Here is a 6,468-nt window from a genome sequence, read left to right on the forward strand (position 1 = left end):
GTGTGTATGTATGTATATTCCGTCTTTAACTTGCGATGTTTTTTCACGCTGACTACTTGATAAATTTTTATAAAGATTTTGTCCTATTTTAAAATTATATATATATATATCAGGTCGCAGTCTCAAAGCGACAAAAATATTTTGGCAAATTAAATTTAAATGTTGAAGTTGTAGTAACGCCGTGCGCATGCGTAGTCTCACGCATGCGTAGAATTAAACAACCAAGCGTTCCCGCTCAATTCATTCTCTTTCTTGCTGGCCAGCATAGAGCAATGGACGTGTCAAGAGTGTCTCTAACATTCGAACTCTGGAGACAGCCTCTTTACGTGTTAAGCTGTCTCTCTACATCTTTCGGACTTACGCTCGACAGCTCGCTCACACCTCCCAACAACGTCCCAACAACAGAAGCTGTAACAACAAGAACTAAAGATGTATATATTTACCACCTGAATAAATGTTGTTTAAGTTGATAGTCTGGAGTTCAGCGTTCCGTTATATTCTTTAATTTTATATAGGAAAGTCAGGTATACATCTAATGATGTATAACCAACTTTCCTATACTGGTGACCCCCGACGAAGAAAAACGCAGCATGAATTCTGGACTACCAACTTATAACTGGTGAACCCCGACTAAAGAACAAATACGGCCATAGAGACTGTCCCGTGTACCACACGACAGCAGCAGCAACAATCAGCCAGCGACCACTTCAACGGCTTCGTCCAGCCAACGCTGACCACCGCCGTCGCCACATCAGCAACACGAGTCTACGACTACTAACCAGCAACATCGTCATGACCAACATGATTACTACCAAGCATCAATCTCCACCAGCGTCAACACGACTTTCTATGTACACCAAACTAAACCACCGCGGCACACATCTCTCTCTTCGATTCTGTTAGGTGACTTAGCTTCACCACGATAATAAACAGACAAGAGATTTCAGCCTGCGATAAACGTCTGTCCTCAAGGCCCTGGCATCGAAGCCAAAACACAACTAGTGATAAGCTCTGCCAAACGACGAACGACGAACATCTCAGGTATTCTAAATATGTTATTCAACAGTTAACGGTTACTAATCGGGGCACTTGAAACGTCAACCATCTTCTGGCTACCAAATCCACTCACAGGGCTTTGGTCGGCTCGAGGTTTTAGTAGAAGACACTTGCTCAAGGTGGCACGCGGTGGAGCTAAACGTTAATTTCATGAGCAGGCTATTCCGTTGATCGTATCAGCTAGGACCCTCGTCGTCGTAACCAACGGAGTGCTCCTTATATACATACATGAAAAAAAAAAAAAAAAAAGTGAAGGTAGAAAATGCTAAAATAATTTTATAAAAAACATTTCAGTACCGGTTTCAGTACGGAAAACAATTAAATTTTGGAAAAATTAAAAGAAAAGTTTTTAAAAAGAATATTTGCATAGTATTCAAATACAAGGGGCATTTTCCTTGTTTCTGCCTGTCTCTGTCTCTCTTGTTTACTCTTGTGGGTTGAGGAGGAGATAGTAGTAGGATGTTAAATGGTCACTTGTACTATATATTCGACGCTTGTTTTTTTCCTTGTGTGTCCATGATGTATACATAGATCCAACTTTACAATTCCATTTCCCCACGTCTTCATTATTATGTTTATGGATTTCGCATATTTTTTTTTCATTTTCATGTATATGTAGGTATGTATGCATGTCACTATCCAGTTTTATTTCAAGATTTCTTGCCAATAGAGAAAGAGCCAGTTTGTAACCTTGATCCAAAGCTTCTTCAGTCGCATTTCAACATCAACAGGGTATGTATGTATGTATGTATGTATGTATGTATATGTGCAGATTTGTATGTTTTCTTCTATGTATGTATTCTCATGCATATAGCTACATATCTAGACATGCTCATATATGCTCAGATGATAAACTCATGGAAAGTTTTACAGATTTTTACAGTTCCAGTGATGGCTTGGATCTGTAGTCTTGGAATCAGCTTTCTCCTTTCTGGTTTTGAGAAGCCTAACTTCTCAAGATTAGTATTTAGGCAATGTATTACATACCCCAGGTGGAGGCGCAATGGCCCAGTGGTTAGGGCATCGGACTCGCGGTCATAGGATCGCGGACATGTGATTAGAACGTTTCAGGAAAAAATCGCAAGACGGATTCTTCAAGCTGAGCTAAACAAGAGGAGACTTAGGAATAGACTGAGAACAAGATGGCTAGATAATATCCATTGTCTACGTTGGACACATTTGGGAATCCAGACAGGTGTAACGACGGTTGCTTCTCATTGGACCCTACGGAGGAAGTGGCTGGGGTTTCTATCTCTAATTCTACTTCCCAAGGGATAAGGGGCAACGAAAATGGATGCATGGATGTTGAAGTATCGAAATTTCCGTCATACCATCACCACGACCGCTTGAAAATACGTCATTGAGTAGGTCACAGTTGTGCTACGAAAATTTCGACACCGCAATGAATAAATGATAAGTGATATAAACAGTTAATTCGTGTGTGTGTGTGTGTGTGTGATTTTAAGTATTAAAAAAAATGATTCCACAGTGAAATTTGATTCAATTTCACCATACCACAGTCTCTGACCACGTCTCTTGCTATATATAATGTATATCATCCAAATAATACTTTCTTCAGTGTCAATACTTAAGCCAAAGCAATATTATTTCTCATCCAATCTCTGTTCTCTTTGTATTTCTGTTTCTAGCTTTCTTACTGTCGTTCCTCTGTTCGTTTTCTGTCTTTCTTTTCTAGTTCTTTTCCCTTACCTTTCTTTCAAACTTTGTTCTTGTTGATTTTTTTCTTTGTCTTTCTCTCTTTTCTTTTTCTTGTGCTATGCTTTCATTCGCTCTTTCCTTCTTTATTTCTTTGTTTCCTCCATTCTTTCATTCATCCTTTATGTTTGTTTGTTTTTGTCTTTTTCTTTCTTTCTTTCTTTCCTTCCTTCTCTCTTTCTTTCACTTGATGTCCCTCGCTAAATCTCTCCAAATGTGTTTGAATCACGTTCTTTAAAGCACATCTTCCATGACTCACAACATTTCAAGTTCCTTCAGTTGTAATATTGCAATTCAAGATATAAATAAACTAGCGTTACTCAAAATATATAAATACGTTAGCAGATAGAAAGATAGACAGGTAGCGACGTTGAGACGTTGTTTACTGTCTTTTGACCAAAAAAAAAAAAGCAAAACAAAAATACAACAAATTGCGACCAAATTTTACTTGAAAACCGAAATACATTCATCTACACAGAAATATCTATATAGACATATTATGCACGCACCACCTTGACAAAGCTATGTAGGCATATTTGTATAGACCCATCCATACATCTATCTATATATGTCTGTATATATCTAAATATCTTTATATACACATCTATACATACATCTATCTATATATATATATATAAAACTCTTTGACACAAACACATACAAATACATCAATATACATACGTTATCTATATAGACAAATCTGTATAGACAAGATCTATACTCACACATCTATATAAGTACGTCTGCATATATATATATGTACATGTCTTTATACATACATCTCTACGCACGACTCTTAAACACACATATATAAACACTAGATAAACTTGTATAGAAACATCTATCTATCTATCTATCTATCTATCTATCTATCTATCTATCTATCTATCTATCTATCTATATCTATCTATACACACGCAAACTTCAGTGAATTAGTTTTCTTCTTTATATGGTGAAGGTAATAAAATTGATGGACGGATACCTAGGGAAAAAGCTCAACTTCTAACGTAAATAACACACGGCTGAATCATACCAGTATATTACTGATATATATTTACATAGGACCTCTGAAAAATGAAGCGAGATATTAGAACTAAGAAATACGAAACTGAAAACTGCAAATCTGTTATTCGCGAATGAGATTTCTAACCCCCAATCCATTTTATGAATATCGATGTTAAAAAAAAATATACCCTAACAACCGAACAAAACAAAACAAAATAAACAAAACGAATAAATAAATAAAAGAAGACTATTGCAGTTGAGAGAATTTAGCAGAAAGTATTCAGCGTTTTGCAGTTAATTCTCTGTTCTAACGCCAAGCAATTCTTTTCCTGCCGCCATCACGTTTTTTGTATAAAGCAGACGATCCTGTCTTTGCTGGCATTAGCTAACGCTTACAACTCACTGTTATATTACTACACCTATCAATAACTCCACTACTACTACTACTATTACTACTACTACTACTACTACTACTACTACTACTACTACTACTACTACTACTACTACTACTACTACTGCCATCACTTACCAATAAAGGAAACCAGGAAGCAAAGCAAAATTACTGGCCTGTTAAAGGCGATACGAATCCTCGGTTCTGCAACGAAACAGCGGACAAACCTTTGACTTACTGGAAGCAATTGGATCAAAGAAATAGTTACACTAAAAAAACAAGGCCAGGTAAGTTATCTGCTCCATATACTAGCGTGGAAATCAGTGGTTCCGAATTTCTAGGCAGCGACCCGACTTAAAATGGGTACCAAATTGGGTATCAAAATGGCTACCTGTATAATTCTGAGAGAGTTAGGGCGACAAGGTTTTCTTTTTCTTTTTTTTTCTTTTTCACTTTCGAAAATATTTGATAACGCGTAAAAAACTGTTTGTGAAATACATTGTACTATGAAACCTTAAACATAAGAGTTACCTTTACAGAAATCAAACACCGATGAATAATATTCCTGCAGGGAAAATATCACTTTAGTTTTTTTTTTAATACTTTTCCTGCCATGAGGGTTGCCCATCATTCTAAATACCGTTTCTCTTTTACTGCGGCTATGCTGGGGCACCGCCTGAAGAATTTCAATCGAACGAATCGATACCACTACTTATTTTTTAAAGCCTGGTACTTATTTTATCTTGTGCCCAACTTCTATGTTATGGGGGCGTAAACACAACACCAGTTATCAAGCAGTGGTGAGGTACAAACACAGACACAAAGACCCCCCCCCACCCCCCACACATTTACGGCGGGCTTCTTCTCAGTTTCCCCTCTACCAAATCCACTCACACCTTATCACCAGCATCTTTTCATCTCTCTTTCCAGCTGAGATAGTCATGTGTCTTCTCTACAGTAAGACTCCTATTCCTTTCTTATCATACTTTAATCTCTTCAGCAAAAGGCACCAAGCCACCGTCCTTCATACTACCTTACTCCACTCCTTGTAGAGGAATCTGGGCTTGCGAGTTTGTTGGTAACCTTACTAATGCCGTTGCTACGAAAAAAAATGGCACTAAGTACACTCTGTAAAGAGGGTTGGTGTTAGGAAGGGCATCCAGCCGTAGAAACCATGCCAGAGCAAGCATCGAAGTTCGAAGTGGTCCTGTGTCTCATCTGATCCTGTTGAGCCGTCCAACTCATGCCATCATAGAAAACAGACATCAATTGATGATGATGGTGATGGTGATGACAATATATATAAATGTCACGCACCAAACGGTTGTCTTTCATCCTTTCAGGGTCGATAAAACAAGTACCAATTACGCATTGGGGGTCGATGTAATCGACTTACCCTTGCTCCGAAGATGCTGGCCTTGAGCCAGAATTTGAAAACATCATCATCATTATTATTATTATTATTATTATTATTATTATTATTATTATTATTATTATTATTATTATTGCCTTTGCACAGCTTCTAACGCTGGAGATGTACTACGGTGTCAGCTGTTCACTTACTAGTGAACTAAGGTAACACCCCTTATTTTTCCAGCACCTTCCGGAGTATTCGAGCGGTTCCAAGCCGTGCTGTTTTCTGCAAGTGCTCCACCCTTATTGCAGCCCCTATTTGTTCCATGTACTGGTCAGCATCATCATCATCATCATCGTCATCATCATCATCATCATCATTATTATTATTATTATTATTATTATTATTATTATAATTATTAAATTTGTGTCTTTTGAAGCGGCTCCGAGAAAACTGAAAAATTTCTAGGTTTTTACTGAATGAAAAGCTTTGTTACTGGATTACATTACAAACAAACTCCGGAGCTTCGGAAGTCCATCCACAAACCTGGGACCGACGGAAGGTTTGTGTTGTCCGCAATATTTCATTTGAATTTCTCAATGTTTACAATATGCAACATGTATCTGTCTGTCTGTCTTTCTGTCCTATCTATCTATCTATCTATCTATCTATCTATCTATCTATCTATCTATCTATCTATCTATCTATCCTAGACGACGGTGAACAGGTGTGGTCGCCGTTTGTGCGGCGCGCTTTCCCGCAGCTCGTCTCCTTAGCCGAACTGCAGTCGTGGATTAAACAGAGACCTAGGCTCGGCGAATGGCACCGCGAGTGTCGCGTTGCTCTCAAGCAACTCTGCCGTCCGGGACCAATCTTGTGCAACTTTGATTCCACAAAAGCGTTCTATAGAGGATTAGTGGAGGGGAGGTGCGACGACGATCTCGGG

General features: G+C 38.2%; 1 long non-coding RNA gene across 5 annotated transcripts in view; it reads left to right on the top strand.

Moving 5' to 3' along the window:
- Nucleotides 1-6,468, top strand: part of LOC106873396 (uncharacterized) — a 15,730-nt gene that overhangs the window by 5,574 nt on the left and 3,688 nt on the right. The window contains exons 2-4 of one of the 5 annotated variants that reach the window (XR_001409867.2): nucleotides 1,676-1,788; nucleotides 3,731-4,455; nucleotides 5,962-6,084. This is a non-coding gene — a long non-coding RNA (uncharacterized LOC106873396). The remainder of the gene's footprint in view (nucleotides 1-1,675; nucleotides 1,789-3,730; nucleotides 4,456-5,961; nucleotides 6,085-6,468) is intronic. The other 4 variants (XR_001409868.2, XR_001409866.2, XR_001409869.2 and 1 more) reach the window with 4 other exon arrangements.

The sequence above is a fragment of the Octopus bimaculoides genome, chromosome 14 (assembly GCF_001194135.2).
Source record: "Octopus bimaculoides isolate UCB-OBI-ISO-001 chromosome 14, ASM119413v2, whole genome shotgun sequence".
Lineage (NCBI taxonomy): Eukaryota > Metazoa > Mollusca > Cephalopoda > Octopoda > Octopodidae > Octopus > Octopus bimaculoides.